The sequence below is a fragment of the Adiantum capillus-veneris genome, chromosome 6 (assembly GCF_014529385.1).
Source record: "Adiantum capillus-veneris isolate H3 chromosome 6, ASM1452938v2, whole genome shotgun sequence".
In the NCBI taxonomy this organism is placed as follows: domain Eukaryota; kingdom Viridiplantae; phylum Streptophyta; class Polypodiopsida; order Polypodiales; family Pteridaceae; genus Adiantum; species Adiantum capillus-veneris.
This window is the reverse complement of record NC_140936.1, coordinates 125,282,436-125,303,294: the sequence shown is the minus strand read 5'-3', so window position 1 is coordinate 125,303,294 and position 20,859 is coordinate 125,282,436.

Here is a 20,859-nt window from a genome sequence, read left to right as displayed (position 1 = left end):
GCTCCGTAGCTCGCGTAGCAAGTAGATAAGACTCTCACTCTCTCTCTCTCTCTCAGACACAGTCACGGCACTCCAAAAAAACTCACTTTGATTAATAATCTGAATCCCCTTAGGTTACAAAAACTTTGGCTTATATACCTCAGCCTTGGAGGTGAGAACATCTCTAACTAATTACATCAGCAAGTGAAATTACTTCGGGATTACAAGCTGGAAACTCAATTGAGTCCCGTTACTTAATGAATGGCTCAAATCAAAATTAATGTCGGAAAGACATTTATTACAATCAATGGTTACAAAATGATGAGTGTGAGCAAAAATGTGGGTGTGATCCTCTGCTGGCTCAACACTCCCCCCCTTCGCATTCATGTCGTCCCTGACATGACTTTTATGCTTGGTCAATAAAGTCCTGTCGTCTTGAGCATCTGCAAATGTGATTCGTATCGTAGGTTGCCGATGGTCAAGGTTGGGCCGAATATTTTTCTTTCGTGGGTGAAAAAGCCGGTGTAGAAAGCTTCTTCGAATGTTTGCATGTGGAAGCTAGGCAAAAACATAATCCTTTGGTATAGGAGGTGTAACACTTTTGGAGAAGGCTGCAATGAAAGATTGTACATCATATCAGTCACTGTGTCGGCCGTCGATAGTAGACTCGAGGTCGTGGCTTTATCTGGCGCGAACACTTCAATGCAAGCTAAGAGAGTCCTGCAGATTTTCTTGAGCATCTGACATGAAAGGTCAGGAGAGCCAGTAAAGAGCTTGATGGTGCCCGTTAGGGTTTTCACCATGTAGGCTTTACCTATTCTCTCTCCTCCTGCCTTTGGTCCTAGAATCCTAGGATAATTAAGCCAATTTGGCTTCTTTTCTGCAATCTTGGCATGCTCTTTCCAGTTTCTGACTCTTGGCACCGGGCAGAAGGTTGCATCCTCCCGAATCTCCTTTGGTGCCTTCACCAAGTAGATGATGTAGGTTGGGTATTTGTTCAGCCAACCTTTCCTCCATCTAGGTTGTGAATCTACTATCTTCTTTGATTGTTCCTCCTTTGTGATGTCGCCTTCGTAAAGAGCGACATACTGCTCCTCCTCTATTCTCTTTTTCGTCTTTAGCACTTCAAATTTCATCAAAGGGAAAGGCAGGCTGGGTTACACCCACTATTCATGGAGCACTTTTGTGTCTAGTCCCTGAAGTCTAATGGAGATTAGGAGTCTCCTCTCCCATTCCATTTCCGCCTTGGCACTCTCATCTGCTGACTTTTCTATTTGGTCATGGAGCCTTTGTTCTTCTTCTTCAGAGATTCTTGAAGTCGAGGCCACCTCTTGAGCTGGGGCTGGATCTTCAATTGTGGTTGCCTCTCCAGTTTCTGGTAGCTCTATGGCTGCTCCACCTGATTCTTCTTGTGGTGTCTCTGTCTCTCTTCTTTGTTGCTCTTGTAGATCTTGGAGCTGTTTGCGGAGGGCCTCATTCTCTGTCCGTAGTGTTTGATTTTCTAATGTGAGCCTCTCCTCTGCGGCCAATGATCCCTCCGCAATGTGCAACCTTTGCACTTGCTCTAATCTCAGCTCTCTTTGTAAGCTTCGGACCTGGTCTTCCAAAGCTGGTATGATAGCTCCCTCTTGTTCGGTTCCTGCTCTGCTAGCTCTAGGGGTAGTCCTGAGTCTAGTGATTGTTCTTTCTTGGAGCTCGACTCTCTCCCTTAGCTCAATGAGCTCATCCTTGGTCGCCTCCAACTCATCCTCTATCCGCTCCCTTGCTTCCTGTGCACTTGTTACTTCTCTTGAAGCCTCGGCTAGCTGGAGTATCAAGCCGTCTCTCTCGTTTTCCACGTCATAGAGTGATGCTTTATGACTTTCAGATTCAGTCATAGCATTCTCTAATTTTCTCTGCAACTCCGCTTCCCTTTGTTTGGCTGTCTTAATCTCTACTTCCTTTGCCTTGGACCTTTCTTTTATCTTGCTGAGCAGTTCATGCACCATGTGCATGTCTTTTTCATCATCATCTGTCAACTCTAAAGCTCTTTCTGCCACCACCTCCACTGGCTTTGGCTCTTCTAGTACTTTCGGTTCGTCCAGTGTCTCTTCACTTCCTTTTTTACTCTTTGTTTTTTCCTCCGTTCCTCTCCGTTCATCTTGTTTTTGTAGGGTGATCCCATAAACTACCTCAAGGGCCTCTTCTTCAGTGTATCCTATCTCTACCAGATCCTCATAATCATTTCTCTTTTGCTGAACTGGATCTATCTTCTTTTCTTTGGTCTCGGCCTCTGGCTTTTCCAAATCATCTGTGTCCACCTCTACTGTGGTCTCCTCCACAATTTTTTCCGTCTTCTTAGGGTTTGGTACATCAGTCATAGAGGGATATCTGTCCTCAGCTTCCTTGGATTTCCCTTTGTCAGCTTGCCCATCTTTCTCTTGAGGCTTAGTAGACTCATCTACTTTCCTTTTCCCCTTGTCGTCTTTTTTCAGCTCAGCTTTTAATTGCTGTACCTCCTCTTCAGTGTATGGCTCGACAGGTTGCTGCTCCAGAATAGCCTCTGACTCCTCATAAGCTTTAATATATTGATCGTATTGATCAATATGTGGCCTGGCTGAGCTAGTTCCGACTTTAGTGGGGTCTGGCACCCACTTTTCTTCAAAGTCACCCTTTAGAGCTCTTTCCGCTCTAAACTGCTCCACTAGTCTTTCCATTCTTGCCGCTTTCTCACTTTTGGTTTGCTTGGGAGTAACCTTCTTCTTTACTTTCTTCTTAAGCGGCTCGTCCACATCCTCTGCAGGTTCTGAAACTACTTCTAGTTTCCGGCGTGCTCTTGTGGATGCCCTCTTGGATACTTCGGGCTGTTCTTCCTCCTCGTCGGCTTCTCTAAGCCACTCATTCTGGGAGGGAACCTTTGGCCACTGATCTCTTGCTCCAATAGCTTCATAAGCTATTCTTGTCAGAATTTCCGCTCCTCCTATGTACTTTGGCTTCTCGTTGTGCATGGCAATTACTTGCTCGTAGATGTGTTGACCGTAATTCACCTCTTTTGGCATATTGCTCTTTAATGCCCATGTGATGGTGGTCGCAATGGCATGGGGTGGTGTCGTATACTCTTGCGGTCTTTTACTGCAAACATGAAGAAATTGGTTGTACAGTCGGCAAAGGGTTTCCGCTCTTGGGTCTACCATATCTCCATAGGTTGCATTCTGCTTCTTGGGCCCATAGACCTCTATGGCCTCCCTTCTTTCCCTGACCGAGCTCCCTTTGTTGTGCAACTTCAATGCGTCTGCAATGAGCTGTGGAGTGATCTGTACTTCTACTTTCTCTCCATCCATGGCTGTCAGTGTGGCTTTTCCATCCTTCTGAATGGATGTTGCCAACTCGAAGACTCTTCTTGTATCCACACCTGATGGTCTCGAGATGAAGAAACTGTGCAAGTCTGCCCTTTCCAGGTACCTGCTGATGTCTTCTGACCTGCTATAATCTACCAATTCCTGTGGGATCATCGGTACATCCACCGCTTGCCCTTGAGGATCTCTGAAAGTCCCCTGGTAGATCTTTATTCCCTCTTTCTCCAATACTGCTTCCTCCACCCAAGTTTTGGTTGGCTTGAGGGTTTTTGCTGGAATGTCAAAGGGTTCCGCTTCTGCAAGAGCATCTTTGATTGTCGGTCTTTTTCTCTTCGTTGCCGATGACTTGGCGGAATCCATGGATCCTGTAACTCCAATTTCAGAAGTTAGCGTCTTTTTAGTACTGAAAGCCGAAATGAAGCTTTTAACTATTCAAATGACTTGAAAATTGAAACATGAGCTATTCAGGGCCTAAGGATGCAAGGTAGGTGAAAAAATATGCAAAATGGGCTCAAAATCATGCTGGAGACATTATACGCGTATGATGTCTTTTGTGTCAAAATGACTTCATATTGGTTGTGCTTGTAGCTGATAGTGTATACATGAGTATCATATGCTTGGATTTGAGTTTGGATCCCATTTGGTCAAGTTTTGGCCAGTTTAGTCCAGTTCCGGCTCTTGGCAAAATTTTGAAAGGGATTTGGATTTTATGATCCAAATTGGATAAAAATTGGTGGTTCACTTTCAAATGGCATGTAGATCACTTCTGTTTGGTGGTTGAAGCCCTGAGGTGCCAAAATCACATAGTGAGACATCATACGCGTATGATGTCTTTTAGTGTATTTTTGGATCAAATTTCTCTATAAGCTTGGATTTGCTTTAGATAGGCTTATTCAGTGGATTTATGAAGTTTGGATAGATTTTGGGCTAAAAATGGCTCTGGAGACATCATACGCGTATGATGTCTTTTTCATCAATTTTGCATGGGATTGGTTCTGTGGACTCCCCATGTACTAGTGAAGGACTGTTTCTACTCAAATCTTGGTTTGGACTTGAGTATGTTGGATTTGGGTCAAAAATAGGATTTAGGTGAAGGATTTTCCCTCAATTGGGCTAATGGGGTGATCCTCTTGACCAAATGGTTCCAAATTTCATATGTAGCATGTATTAGATATATATAATGGATGTATGATGACAAATGAGCAGTTTTGGCTCTGTAAGTGCAAATAGACATCATACGCATATGATGTCTTTTGTGTCAAAATGGTGCTTTTTGGTTCCAGATAGCTTGTAAATGTGTTAATCAACAATCCTACAAAGTTTCAATGAGTTTGGAGTTATTTTGACAAAATTAGGACCAAAAATCAATTTTATGGCCTACTTTGCGTCTTTTTGGTTTTCCTTGGGTTTTCTAACTCCAATTCTCATGATACTTGGTTCATAGGATGTGATTAACATGTGGAATGAGGCTATGCACTCAAATGTTGAAATGGATGTGAAATTCATGCTGTGAGACATCATACGCGTATGATGTCTTTTCTTGAAATGTTGGTCTTTTTGTGCAAAGAATGCTTTGTGCTAGTGCCCTAAGCCCTGCTAACTAGTTTTCAACTTAAAAATTCATCAGTTTAGCTAAAAAGCCCCCTTATAGGCATTTCAGTCTTCGAAGTCGTCTTTTTGCCTTGAAGTTGAATTTCTTCAACTTTTCTTCTCGAGAGTTGCATTTCCAGCTCATTGGATATGTTGTGAAGCCATCTATTTGGTTGAACTTGACTTTGGCTCCCCGTTCTCCATCTTCCTCCTTTTGGTAGCCCGAAAGCGTCTTTTTCACCATTGGTAAGTGAATCAGCTTTCTTTTGGGTTTTGCTTGCAAACATAAGTCATCCATGTATATTTGAAGCTGCTTGTGAAGTTTCATTTCATTCGGTCGTCAATTTCAGCCGTTATGCCAAAATGACGCTTTGTGTGTCCGTAGCCAAATCGGTTGTTTTGACCCACTTTTGGTGGTTCAAACCTGGAGATACTCCATGGTTGCATTGCCCTCGATGTTGTTAAGCTTCCTGAGAAGTTTTGTGTCGTTTCGACAACTTTTTCCTGTTTGCCTCTTGCAGGCTCTGTTGACCTAGGGTTTTTCCAGTCGTTCTTTCTCGAGCTTTGAGTGTTAGAAACCCATCTTCTATACTAGGGTAACCTACCTATAAGTTCTTGCAAGGTTTGGTTAGGCGGTTGTGCCACTACCTAGCATTCTACCGCATTCCCCGTCTGCTCTTGTTTCTTGGTTTTGGTCAGTTTTCGCGACAAAAGTTAATGATAAGCATCAAAAGCTTATGGCAACGAGTCTACCTCTCATGTCTGGTGTCCTCTGAGCTCTCGTAGCAGTCGTAGAAGGCTGTAGAAGGTTGGATGCTCCTGTGTGCTCTTTGCTCTCTCCAAGAAGGTAATAGTGGAAATGAGCTTGAAAGTGATGTGAAAAATACTTAACTTCGGACTTCCCGGATCACTTGTTACCAAATTTGACATGTGCTCCTATCTCGTCGTGAAATGCACTTTAGGATTTGAAATTTCTCAATTTGGACTCCGTTTGACCTGTTTCTGAGAAATCTGTCCACTTTGCCAAAATTCTGTCATTTCGGGCTTTCCGCAACTTTTCCGAATTGTACTCAATTTTTACCATGGGTTGCCCTTGTCATTAGGATCATCACCATCTATTCTTTTCTTTTTTCTGATCTCGTTTCACCTGCTTTTTTATTTTTCTTTTACTTTTATCAAGAAAATCATAAAAAATAAAGGAAAATAGCAAATTGAAGCCAGAAAATTCCAAACATACACAATAAATAGCTGGTAACCCTGTGTATATGAATATACACTTATTTGTGATTTCTGGACTTGGATTACCACTTTTTTTCACTTTTTAGCTCCAAAAACACTCTTATTTAGTGATATTTACATGTCTAGAGACCCAGATTCATCATTTGATCTCTTCTTGTTGCAAAACAAGGTATATAAGGGCATAACTATTATCAATATCCGCAATCAAACATAAAAATTGCCAAATCATGTAAGACACTGCCCTTGTAATATAATTTTTGTTTTTCTTTGTTTTTGTCGCTTGTAGCTGCTTTGTAGCTCCAGTATACCTGTATACCTCCCCCCTCCTAGTCTGAGTCCTCCCGGACGACTATGAAGTGTCTGTGGGCGAAGCATTGTAGTTGTTTTGGTCATAAGTTCCCAATGCAATTGTAGAGCGATGATACAACAGTCTTTCCAATAAAGCTGCTCTTTGTTTGATTGAAGGATTGGTGGTCGGGTTTTGGGTTGGTTTTGGCACTTCGGTAGTAGAATCAGTAGATGGATTCTTCTTTACCTTGTTGTTCTTTTTCACAATCCAAATCTGCTTCCGCTTCGCTTGTGCTTGCCACAAACTCTTTGCGACCCAAACCTGCTTTGTTCTTTGTGTTGATTTCCTCGCCTTGAAATACCTAGGAGTTTCCGTGGATTGTACTGAAGGGAGTTCCTGTTTACAAATCCTTGGGATCCAAATTTGCTTGCTATAGCTTTGTGCCGTCATGAACTTCTTTGGAATCCAGATCTGTTTCACTGTCCTTGATTGTCTGGAATCACTCTGTTGTCTGGTATTGAAGACTCTGTTTTCCACCTTTGTGTTCTCTGGCACAACCTTTTTTGGTCTCCATACCAACTTTGACTCCGTTTTTTCCCAAGGTTGAGCTGTTATATTATTGCTTGTCTTCCTTATCCAATGTTGAGAGTTCCTCGTCGAAGAGCAATCCAGTTGTATAGAAACTTTTGGTTGCCATTGCTTCTTCTTTTTCTCTGGTTGTTGTTTACCTTTGTTCTTGGATTCTTCCTTTGGAGTTGGCTCTGCTCCTTTGGTGAACTTAACTGATTGACTTTCACCTTCGTATTTGATAAGCACTGATTTAGAACTCCAGTCAATCATTGCATTGTATTGCTTCTGCCATGGTTGTCCTAGCAATAATGGATGTTGTGTAGCTTGGTCTTCAACCACGTAAAACATATGAGGATACACATACTGGTTAATCTGTATATGTAAAACTGTGCATCCGACAGTTTTGATTGAATTCTCAGAGTAACTCTTTAACTCTTGCTTGGCAGTTTGTAATTTAGTGTCATTTGTCAATTGTCTATACAAACTGAGTGAAAGTAGGTTAGTTTGAGCTCCTGAATCCAATAGTGCTCTGGCTTTGATTTGGTTGGTTCCTACTTTGCATTCAATGATGGGTTCTTCTTTGTCATTATCCATTTCTGTTATACTGACTGCGTTTATTCGTATTGCTCCTTCATTGCGCTGTTTCTGACGCAGTAGTCTTCTTTTCTCCATTCTTTCCTTCGCCTCGGCTTGCGCTTCCTCCACAATCTTTTTCTTTTTCTGGACACGCAGCTTTTCTTGATGTATTTTGAGAAGCATGTCTTGGGTTAGCGGCAAAAGATACTTTTTCACTCTGCATCCACTAATCCAATTGGGCATTTCTTCTCCGTCTAATGTAGCAAGCTTGACGGCTCCACTTGGTGATAGATCTTTAATCACCAGAGGTCCCATCCCTCGCTTTTTAAGCTTCTTAGCATGCTGTTTCAGAGTGTAAACTAGGACATAGTCCCCAACCTTAAACTCTTTAGTCCGCACATGCTTATCAAAAAATTCCTTTTGTCGCCTTTTTTGAGCGTAGATAGAAGCTACTGCTTTTAGGCGAAGCTCGTCTAGCTTTTCCAGGTCATCTATTCTATCAGAAAGCTCGTGCCCTGTCCACTCTAGATCCTTAGCCACCCTTAAGGTTGAAATCAAGAATTCTATTGGTAAGATAGCATTTAGCCCAAAAACCATGTTATATGGGGTCGTTCCTATTGATGTTTTATATGCTACCCTATATGCCCATAATGTTGAATGCAACTTCTGGTCCCAGTCAGTTCTCGGCTCAGATACAATCTTCGTAAGGACCGTGCATATGGTTTTGTTTGTTGCTTCAGCTTGTCCGTTTGCTTGTGGATGATACGGGGCTGATTTCCTATGGATTACCATGAATTCATCTAGAAGGATCTCTATCACTTCATTTATAAAATGTGTGCCTCGATCACTCACAATTTCTATTGGCAATCCATATCGTACAAAGACGTATTCATATAGAAAGTGTGCCGTGGTCCTGGCATCTGCTTTTTGAGTTGCCTTTGCTTCGACCCACTTTGTTAGATAGTCTGTAGCCACTAGTCTGTAGCCACAACGATGTATTGTGCATGAGTCTTATATGCAGGAGGTGAAATGGGTCTGACATAATCAATCCCCCATTTTGCAAAAGCTCTTGCCCCCATCATTGGTCTAAGCGGCATATCATCTCTTTTAAGTGGTACTTTGGTCCGCTGATAGTCATCACACCGTTTAACGTATTCCTCAGCGTCCATATGTAATGTTGGCCACCATATTCCTGCGGCTAAGACATGTTTTGCTGTCTTATCACCTGAGAAATGGCCTCCACCTACTCCTCCATGAGCTTGCTCAAGGATTATCACATACTCAGACTCTGACGTGCAAATCCTAAGCTAGTTGTCTTTACCTCTCTTATAGGGTTGATCTCCTATTAAAGCGTAATCTCTAGCTTCTGTCTCTACAGATTTCTGACGAGCTTTTGACGTTCCTTCTGGGAAAGTTCTATTTGTGAGATATTCAACAATATACTGACTCCATTCCGGAGCGATCATTATCTGATATAATGTCGAATACTCTGCTGGCGGTTTTGATGAACATACAATACATACAGTGACATATTCATGTACGCTTTCTTTCATTCCTGGCCAATAGACTCCCAATTGTAACAAATTCCTATATGTGTTCCTTCTTGAACAATGAAATGCACATTCCTGAACATGTGCTTCGCGCAGATATATATTATATTCCTCAGGATTGATGCATAGTCGTAAAACATGATCATTTCCCAATTGATACAACCTTCCTGCAACCAATTGAAGATTCTTGGATTGCTGAATAGCAATATGTTTCTGGTTGTATTCTCTTCTATCAAACTCTCCTCCATAGGTTAATAGGCTAACGACATTTTGAGACCACTTCGGTATCATTTCTATGTTGAACAAGTACGCGTCTGGCATGTCGTCATCTACTCCTATAGGGTCTTCTCCATTCGTCAATCGCGAAAGATGATCAGCTCTAAGATGTGTTTTTCCTTTCTTTACTACTACCGTGAAGTCGAATTCCAGTAAGATAATGAACCATCTCACTATTCTCCCGGTATTGCATGGTTTATTCACTAGGTAGAGCAAGGCTTGGTGATCCGTAAAAAACACAAACTTGTTGGCTAGAAGATAATGCCGAAATTTCTTCACAGCATATATCATTCCTAATCCTTCTCGCTCTGTTGTGGTGTAATTCTTCTCTGCATTGTTGAGCTGTCGACTGGCGTAACAGATAGGAAAATCCATGTTTCCTTCTTCTGGCTGAGCCAGAATGCATCCTATTGCATATGCCGAAGCATCTATATGCACATGGAATATCTTCTCCCAATCTGGTGATTTCAAGACTGGAGCAGTAATGAGTGCCTCTTTCAATTTCTTGAATGATTCCTCACACTCCTCTGTCCATTCAAAGTTCACTATTAGCCTGTAAAGTGGTTGGCCTATTATAGCGTACATGTAAATGAATCGTCTATAATATCCGCAATGTCCCATAAAGCTCTGTACTTGTTTCGCATTGGTTGGTCTAGGCATATCCACTATAACTTTTATCTTCTCTAAATCCGTGGATATTCCGTTTTGTGAGACAATATGTCCCAGAATTCTGCCCTGTCGGACCATAAACACACATTTCTCAGGATTGAGACAAATGCGATATGTCCTACATTTCTCAAATACTTTTCTTAGGTGTTCTAGATGCTCATCTCTCAGAAGAGAATGTACACATAAGTCATCCATGTATATTTCTAGAAACAACCTTAAGTATTCTTTGAAAGCATGCGTCATCAGCCTCTGGAAGGTTGCGGGAGCATTGGTTAGACCAAAAGGCATAACCCGATAAGCATAAATTCCCCACTCCGTTGCAAAAGCTGTTTTATGTTGATCTTCGGTGCTATGGCTAGCTGGTTATATCCTGAAAAACCATCAAGAAAGGAGTATGCTGTTTTCCCTGATACACGCTCTAGAACATGATCAGTTATCGGCAGGGGATAATTGTCCCTGATTGTTGCAGCATTCACTTTCTTTAAGTTGACACACACTCGGAGTTTTCCGTTCTTCTTGGGTACCACCACAATCGGAGATACCCAATCGGTGTGTTCAATCTCGTATATGAATTCAGCTTCCATTAGCTTATCTATCTCTTCTTTGATTCGCTTAGCAAACGTATCATTATATGTGTATGGTCTCTGTCTGCTAGGCTTTGCGTCTTGTTTTAGTGGGATTGTGTGTTGGCATATCGATGGGTCAACTCCCTTTAAGTCCTTATAAGACCATGCAAACACATCCCTGTACTCTCTGAGAAGACTCAAAAGTCTCTCTTCCTCGCCTGGAGACAAATCTGTGGCTATGTACACCGGTCTAGGTGTCTCACCTGGAGCTGCTAAATCAACTTTTTTTGCATCCTCCGGTCCGTCATAAGATTCGTTCTCCTTTCTCTCTCGAATAGGTTGGGTTAATACCACCTTCCTATCCTCTATTGTGAATTTCCTGTAGTGAGAGGGAACATCCATGTTTTCCTTGATTTTGGCGTTTTCGTCCTCTCCACTCTCAATTTCTGTCGTCCAAACTTCTTTCAGAGTTTTCTTGAGCTCTCTGTACTTGTTTCTACGTTCTAACTTGGACTCCGTGTGTTCTCTGTTGCGCTTGTTCTTTTCTGATTTTTCTGTTTCAGTTTTCGTTCCATTCCTTTGAACTTGATTTCTTGAGCCTCTTTTGTCTTTTCGTAAGCTCTTTTGATCATTGCCTCTCATTCTTCCAGAAATCTTGTCCTTAACACAATCTTCCGCCTTTACTAGCATTAGGAATTGATTTTTTCCTCTTATTCTAGGCATCGGATTGGTTCTAACCCCCTTTGTTTTTCTCTTTGCTCTATAGCGTTTCTGGCGTTGTTTAGTTTGGTTCGGAAAATCATAAAATCGGACATCCGTTATAGTTTCTTCGTTTCCGCTTGAATTGTCCGTTGACTCGTTGTCTGCTTCATTTCCCCACTCTGGATGATCGGGAATGTCGTGAAACACCTCTTCTTCATCTTCCTTTTCCAGTGTATCGTTCTTTTCAGTTTCTTTTTCGAGTACAGTTCTCAACATGAAGTACGGAACCACGTCGTACCCGTCCTTGTCGCAAAATTTCGTTGTGGGACCATCCGGAATTGCACAAACATCTAGGGTTGCTAGAATGTGTGTCCATTCTAATGGTTCAAGCGTGTCCTCTGGAAAGGGTTCTCCTATATAAGTTTCGTCTTCGATAGCCCTTTCTAAAACATATTCTTCTCGCCTCAGACTTCCACATTTCGAGGCTCCACACATCCATAACTCCTTGGGCTTACCTAACCAAGCTGGAAATTCGGATCCCGCCAAAGTAGCTGAATCAAACTCCTCTACCGGTGTTCGGTTCACATCTTTGTAGCTATGGTCTTTCAGGTTCACACGTGTAGTGGTTTCCATATTTCTCAGGTATATGTGATCGTAGCCCCAATCTTGGACCATTTTCAACTGTCTCATGAATGGTCTTCCCAGTATGATATCATAGTTATTCTCCTTGCCAAAATCGACAATAGCAAAAGTATGTTCGTATTCAATGCCGCAAGAAGTCACTACGACTTTCTCTAATAACCCCATAGGTTTCTCCATGTGTCCATCTGCTAATTGGAGTTTCAACCTAGTCTTCCTTATTGCTGGTTTCCCCCATTTTTTCCAGATTTCTTTTGTAGCAATGGCTACCCCAGCTCCGCTGTCTAGTATTGCCATCGTGTTCACTCCTTGGAATTCAACTGGTAAGGTTGTATTCCCCTCTTCACCTTCGCAATACTCTCCGACCTTGTTTAAGGGTACAGGCTTAGCGTTCTTTTGTGGTTTGCTCAGCTCTTGTATACCCTCTTGCAGTCTCGATGTTGGGTCTTTTATCCCAAATTTCTCCAAGCATTTTCCTACAGTGGTCCACATATGTGGTCTTAGCCTCAAAAGCTCAGCTAGAGTGATAGTGCATGTCACTGGTGTTGACAAGATCTCTATCAATCCTTGCGAGTCCATGACTTTTTCTGATGAGATTCTTCGTGAGGGAAGTGCTCTAATCTCGGATTTTGCTTCATACTCTCCTAAGTATGAAGGTAAGGTATTCAGTGAATGAGGTTTTCTCTCCATTGTTCTAACAGAGCCCCCATCTCCCCAGTAAGATTGCAGATCCAAGTCCACTTGAGATCCTGCCTCAAATTCCACTATGGGAGGATTCCTGATGTCCTTTTCCCAATTTGTCTGATTAGCTTGGCAACTTAGCTCGTTTGCAAAGTTTGCCTCTCTCACTTGTTTCCAAAATTCATTGTAATCCTCATCTCTTCCGTAAATCCTCTGTATGACTGGATGAAAACTCTCTATCTCCTGATCGGTTGTGTTCAATACTATGCGGTCATCCTTGTGTGTATCTTCAGACTTTTGTGCACTGTGAGTTTGTTCAGCTACCCGTGAAATGATAGTCTCTTGCTGAATTGGGTTTTCTGTTCCACAATTCATTGTTTCTCTTGGTGGTTTTGTCTCGATCATTCTCTGGCACATTTCAAGTCTTTGCTTTTCCAATTCCGCGTTTGGGTATGTCATCCACCTCTGTTCTTGTGTTTGGTTGGTCTTTAACCTAGCTTCGTAAGCTCTCATCAGTGCATCCAATGGTTCGTGTACTTTGTCGACTAGCATTGATCCCCCTGAGCTTAAGCTCGTTGTTTCTTTGATACTCTTTTGTTTCGTTCTTTTCGGGCTCATCTCTCGTTTCCCGTTTTGACTCTCAAGTTTTTCTAATCTATCTTTAGTTCGCTTTAGTTCCTCAGCTAGAATAGCGTCTTCACATTCTTTTCTCAACTTCATGCGTGCTTTTCTAGCTTTCCATGTGTTTCTCTGACTCCGCGGTCCTTGACTAACCACTTCAGTCACTAACTTTCCATTCTCAGGTTCTCTAGTGGTTTTCTTAGCTTGAGCTCTAGTAACAACTTGCGTTGGTATCAGAGTTTCATTTTCAGACCCACTGCTGGTAGGAATAGTTTCTAGCATATTCAATGTCGTCTTTTGCACTTTGTTTGGATTCTTTGAACAATCCTCAATGAAGTGAGTAACCCCACACTCAGTGCAATAAGCGTTAATTCTAATGATTTCCGTATGTGGACAAACATTCATCAGATGGTCACCTCCACACTTGTAACAGGGTCCTAGTGCTGGTCTTGGTCCCACTTGATTCGTCCTTTGTGGATAGGATGGTCTTTGTCCTGTTAACCCTCCATGAGCTATGAACATCAATGTTCTTGCGTCCAAATTGTATCTCTCTTCATCAGAAGCACTTGTAACTGTTGGTATTCCAACATTCCCAATCATGCCCCATGGTTCTGGTTGTTTGGGTTCTTCTGGTGGGTAATACACAGTTGGAGACATGTGTGCACCAGATTCTTCATAATAGGCTTGAACAGGCACTAAGGCTTGTTCTTCCTGATTCTCTAAGGTTGGTGCATATCTAATGCCCACTGGTCTTGCTCCTGGTAAAGGTGGTTGTTGTCCCAATACCGGTTGCGGTCTTTCTATCCCCATAGGTCCTGGTACATTTCCCGTTGGGTATCGAGGTACTGGATGTACCTGAGGTGGTGCTAATTGAGCAGGAGGTGCATACTGACGCTCCCTTACATACCCTTTGTTGTAATAGCACTCCTCTGTTGGATGGTTTGTCCATTTTTGTTCAATAGCACACCATTTCAGTGGTTTTGGCAATGGTTTTTGGTATGGTGCCATCCTTTTTAGAGCATCTTCTATCATTTGCTCTACATTTGGCATGGTTGTTGTTTGAACATTCTTTTTAGTGGTAGTCTCGCTCGCTACGGAGGAAGAGCTACTGGATGCAAAATCTGTATCCGCTGACACCTCTCCATAAACCGTACAGTTATCCACTAAGTACAATGCTTCTCTCGTTACTTGCTCGAAACTTGTACAAGCTTTCAAGTGCAAGTCCTTCTTGAGAGTGTCGTTTCTCAGTCCTTCAATAAAGAGAACAGATAGTCTGTCATCTTGTGGTCGTTCACGTACTGGACATCTCTCAATGTATTGTTTGAAGCGAAGTGAAGCTTCCTTCACTTTTTCGTGTTCTCTCTGTTTAAAAGCATATATTTGTGAGACCGTATTGTGCTTAATCCCTCGTTTTGAGAATTCCTCAGCAAACTCTCTTAGCAAATGGTCAATGTCATGGAATCCCCCTATGTTCAGTGGTTGAAACCATGTCAATGCCGTACCTTCTAGAGTAAGACCAAATCCCTCGTATTGTGTATGGAAATCTGTTATCTGCTCAGCTCTTAAGACTTGCTTAAAGAGTGACACATGTGCATACGGATCTCCTGAACCACCATACTTCTTTGGCATACACTTGGCTACTTGAGATGGTCTCATACGTCTATGGTCTGCTACCAATCTCATTGCTCCTGTGTCCCGGCTAAAGCTTTCTCTAGCATCATGGACTTCATGGGTTACCCTTGTCGGTTCCCCTGCCCTGAATCTACTACTAGGAGGTAAATGTGATGGTTCCGCTTCGAACCTTGGACCTGGAGTGGTATATGTGGGGATTGGAACTGCACTACCTCGATTCGTATCCATTGACTCTCTGGAATGTAATGATCCCATTGGTCCGGGCTTCGAGTACTGAGGTTGACTGAAAGAGTCAGCAACCTGAGTTCTTTGTCCTCCTGTTGTCATTGGGTTTTGCACTCCATTTGTTGGTGCTGGTCTTTGTGAGCTAGAAGTAACATAATACTGATGTAGTGGTCCCCCAAAGTATGTATATCCTTCTAATTCTTTCTTGCCCATTGTTGAGTATTGCCTCCCATACTTGTCGTAAGCGGCAATTTTCACTTCCGATCCCTCTGTGTAGGTAAAGACATAAAGTCTTTTTTGGTCTGTCAACTCTCCGGTGTAGGGTTCTTCACATCTATAATAGAGATCTTGCTCCCCATTATTATATTTGTATAGCCCCACATAGATGTTATCAGTGTTGATCCTTGTAGTTTCATTCTCTCTTCTTAACCTCGCATCAGGGAAGTTCATTATTGGTGCTTTCTCCTCGAGTTCTTCATCTACTTTGGCTTTGGTGCCCATCAATCCCCACTTGTCCACAATGTTAGGGTTTAGGACTACCAAGTACATGGTACCCTCGTCATCTAGATATCTATCTCCGCTATAGCTCACAGGCACTAAGTCCTTGAACTCACTAGGTCTATCTTCTATCTTTACACAATAGCGGTCCATTCCATCTTTGTAGATCTTGGCACCTTGCTCATTGTCGTACTGATATTTTATGAACAATAGCTTCATTGTGGCGGAAGGGTTTGATGATCCTGCTGCCATATTTTCTCTGTTGTTCAGGTTCAAGTGTTCCAAGTGTTCGGTGAAAATCTCGTAAGATCTCTCCGAAGAAGTATCAGAAACACTTCCTTCAAAGATCGGCTCTAATGGTTGCACCCAACTTTGGTTTACACTTCCCTCGGTTGATATGACACTTGCTTGTTCCCCTTGTTTTGGTTGGTTATTCTGGAGATTCCTGCCCGATCTCAAATTCATCAATTCCCCTAAAGGACTTTAACTTTTCCGTCTCGGCAATTTGTTTTCCCAAGTTTTTGTGGTCAGAATTGATCCAAACTGATTGATACTTGGTCAATTGTTTAATCTTGTCAGTTGGACAACTTCTGTTTCATCAAGTGAGAATTTTGTTGCAGTTATGCTGAAAAAGACATTATACGCGTATGATGTCTTTTTTCACAGATTTGGACTATTTTGGTTATGCTCACTCTCAGTAGCCCCCTTATGCTCTGTCCACTCACAAAATTCAGTTTGAACTCTGTTTGAGCAAGTTATGGCTAATTTAGGCTTTTCTTGGCAATTTTCCGCTTTTGACTTGTTTTGGGTCAATTGTGATCCAAATGGGATGAAACTTGAAATATAACCTCTAGACAGCTATTACAATGGATCTGTGTTGGCAAAGTATCAAAATATGTCCAAAATTAGGTCAAAGACATCATACGCGTATGATGTCTTTTTCATCAATTTGGGTCAAGACTTGATATTTATGCTTTCTACAGTGTTTGTAACAATCTTGTCAGGTCAGATATAAAAATAAGCAGTGGATGTGCTAAAAGACATTATACGCGTATGATGTCTTTTGTCCCAGATTTTGACTATTCTTGGTTTTAAGCCTTCTCCAATGTTTATAATTGAGTTTCAAGTGTTTTTGTCAGGTTTGAATGTAAAAACAAGATCTGAATCCAAAATTTCCTATTCTTTGCGTTTCTTGGACTCCGACTTGTCTTTTTGGGTTTCTTTGAGTGTTAATGCTCTTGTTTTAAGTTGAAATTAGGGTATAACCCCCTTTTGAACACTCTGGTAAAGTCAAAATTTTGTTTTGGTCTCTGTTTGGTCATTTAGACATCATACGCGTATGATGTCTAAAGTTGCAGATTTCCAGTTTTTTGGCACAGAATCCTTCCTAAAGCTTTCTCAAGTGCTCAGCAACTCCCAGATACACAGAAAATTTCTCTGACTTTTGTTTATTGCAAGTTTCACTACTAACTCGACGGTTTAGTGATCTAACATGCAATCAACCATATCAAGCAAATACTCCAATGATTACTAGCTCTAGATCAGGATCAAATGAAGTCCTACCTAAGCTATTCCTAATCATAAAATGGGTTTGGTAATTGTGATTTTAAAGAGATCCACTGCCACTCACGGACTAGCAAATTCTTCTTCTATCAACAACTACTCAACACCAACAAAACAACAAACAAATCTAAGCTAAACTAAAAATACTGTCAACACGGAAGACCCAGGAATACCCCACTTCCTAGTATCTCTCGAGATCTTCGGAGTCCACCACTCCTAGATCTTTTCTAACTAAAGTATACAAAGTAGTTTATACGACTCACCTCGTAGGATTAGTCTAAGGTCACCTACTTAGGGCTCTCGTCCCCGGCAACGGCGCCAAATGTTAAGGCGGTTACGCCGCTAGCGGAAGCTAAATAGCGAGAACTCAACCAACAACAGAATTTGTCAGACGAGGACGGAGCTTGACCCGCAGGCGCATGGAAACAACTAGGTGGGTGTCAAATCACCTACTCGACCTTCTAATGACAATCACTACTAAGGAAATCAAATCTAAGTTCTAAAATACGCAAGTGAATGAAATCCGTACTACGAACGAATGCTATACGAAACAAGATCAAGAATCATTGAATCGGTTCAAACTCAAGGGGAAGTCTATACACTAAGTAAAAACAACACCCTAAAGACTTGAACTGCAAACTCAACCTATAACCACTCCGTGCGGTAAACGCGTATGAAGACAGGCCGAAAAATACAGGTGATCGAAACTTGACCCCGATGGTACTAATGTGTAGCTCTACTCGTTGTGGTTCTATAGATATGCTGCACGCTCCATTCCGACACACGAGTTGGAAGAAAACTCACACCGAAGCTCGTAGGAACTTACCAGACATAGAAGCCGATAGCGTGCACTCTTGGTATCTGTGCGTAGCTCTCGCCGTTGCTAACACAATGGCGGTGTCGCTTCTCCAATGGCAGCTCCGTAGCTCACGTAGCAAGTAGATAAGACTCTCACTCTCTCTCTCTCTCTCTCTCTCTCTCTCTCTCTCTCTCTCTCTCTCTCTCAGACACAGTCACGGCACTCCAAAAAAACTCACTTTGATTAATAATCTGAATCCCCTTAGGTTACAAAAACTTTGGCTTATATACCTCAGCCTTGGAGGTGAGAACATCTCTAACTAATTACATCAGCAAGTGAAATTACTTCGGGATTACAAGCTGGAAACTCAATTGAGTCCCGTTACTTAATGAATGGCTCAAATCAAAATTAATGTTGGAAAGACATTTATTACAATCAATGGTTACAAAATGATGAGTGTGAGAAAAAATGTGGGTGTGATCCTCTGCTGGCTCAACAATGCAGTTAGCACAAACAAAGCCGAACCGCAATTCCAGGATGAGACTTTCCACGGCACGTACATGAAAGCCTGGCAACAAAAGTTGGACCATAATAGAACGTGAAAGCTTAGTCACACCTAGGTACCAACCATGAGACATTCTCATGAACGTAGCATACTTGGCTAGATGTACCAATGTAATGGAATTTTCCTATTCAATTTGAGAGTAGCGGAATTTAATGAGAATACTTTCAAGAAATGATTTTTGTGAGCATAGCGGGTAGACATAATTGAAGATAGCAACATAATCATAGCAATTAGTTAACTTGGCATAGACAATACTTTTGCAAGAGAGAGAATTTAGAGAACATGACAACAGTTGAGGACGGGATTTATGTGGAGCCGGTCCCCCCTCCAATAGGCATTTGTATTATGATTTCTCCCATAAAGAGAGACTTGTTACAATACATTCTTTGTGTTCCTTGTGACCTAGGTGAAGCAATGAAGATGGAAAGCTTCATGCATCACCATCATAGCATAACCTAAACTTGAAGAAAGCTTTAACTATACCAAGCCTCAGTCCCAAGACCTCAAACACCTGAAGGTGGAGAGAGCTAGCAGGGAATGAGGGTAGGGAAGAGGAAGAAGAAACATTTCATACGAGAAAGAGCTAGTTTCCTCACTTATCATAACTCTTGAGCTAGCATACATAATAGCATAGTAATGAAGAAGAAGGAGATGACAAGCTCAAGCATTGAAGCATGGCTCTTGGTTGGATTTGCACTCCATAGCCAAGAGTGTTGGTGTAGGCTCTCAACTCTACTTGCTTGGAGAGGGAGCTCTTGCACATTGCATAGCACACAATGAGAGTGTTTGTGAGTGTGTGTGGTGAGTAAACCCCCTAAGCACCCCCCTAGATTGCTTGGGTCGACCCCCCCTTGTAGCTCATGCTTGAAGCTCATGGACCCTTCCAGGCCTAGCCAATCACAAGCAGGAGCCATTAACAAGCAACAGGGGTAGCCTTGGGACAAGTGTCCCTCTTTCCCCTTTGAGAGAGAGGACTTGATAAATGCAAAATCAATTAATTAAATATCCTAAATTATCATTGGACCCCTTGGGTGGCCAACCAATAGGCTTCAGGCACACCATGAGGGCAACATGAGGAGGAACTTGACAAGTGTCCTTGCTGCCTCTTCAAGCTGGGGCTTCCCTTGTGTGTGTGTGTGTGTGTGTGTGTGTGTGGTGTGTTTCTCTCTCATCCCCCCCCCCCCCCCTTGTAGGCTCGCCCCCCTCCTTGTAGGGATCTTTTTGACTTTGGATGAGCAAGCCCCTTAGTCATCAAGCATGACTAAGCACTTGAAGTAGGGGGTGTTCCCACAAGCATCTCAGGCAAGCTTCTCAAGGCACCTCAAGCACCTTAATCATGCACCAAGTCAAGCACCTCAAGCATGGAGCCAGTCAAGCACCTCAAGCATCTTAATCAAGCACCTCAAGCAGGACAAGCACCTCAAGCACGACAAGCACCTCGAGTTGGCCGGTTCCCACCTCAAGCTCATCCCTAGCTTACCTAAGGTCAAAGGACTTTAAACCACACATTATTGGAGGTCTTCAATGAAGCTAAACCTAAGGTCTTATGCTCCATTGGTTAGTCTTGCTCTTGATAGACCATCTCCCATTTGGGCCCCTTTACTATTGGCCCCGTGTTGAGATAGATCTATAAGCACATATCTATATCTTAACACTTGTTCCCGTTTATTCTCCCACATTAAGTGATCAATTTAATATGAGAATATTATTTGGGTTGGTTAGATATTAGATTTTATGACATTACCTCTCTCTTGAAATCATAGTCGTCCTCGACTATGAGGTAGAAGAGATAAAGCCTTAGTCATTAGTCAATCGTACTTAGCGGGTAGAGGATCCCTTTTTTACCCTACGACATTTTTCCAAGATGGATGACTAATCCATTTGGTGCTTGGGAGACATAGCTACCGCAAGGATGTCTGCTCTTTAGTCCATTTCATTCTCCCAAAGTAGAGTGACAAATTCTACTTGGTGTTTGAGAGACGTCGTCATCACAAACATGATTCTAAGCATGCATACTAGTTAAATTTGTGCACAATTAAAAAGAGGATTAGTCTTATAAGACAAAAACATGAGTCATTTAAAAGAAATTTGTACATTTGCTTACTCTAATGTAGCATTGTAAGCATTGTAAGCATTGACAAGGTTCATACTATCCTTAAGTTGTACTCCTTGCATCCATCTAGCATCTTCAAAAGGATAATTTTTGAACTTAATAAGATACCGTCGGATTATCTTACCATGTCGTAGTACCTTGTCTTCATGCCGAAGGACAGCTTCGGGTTGTAGCACCTCTTC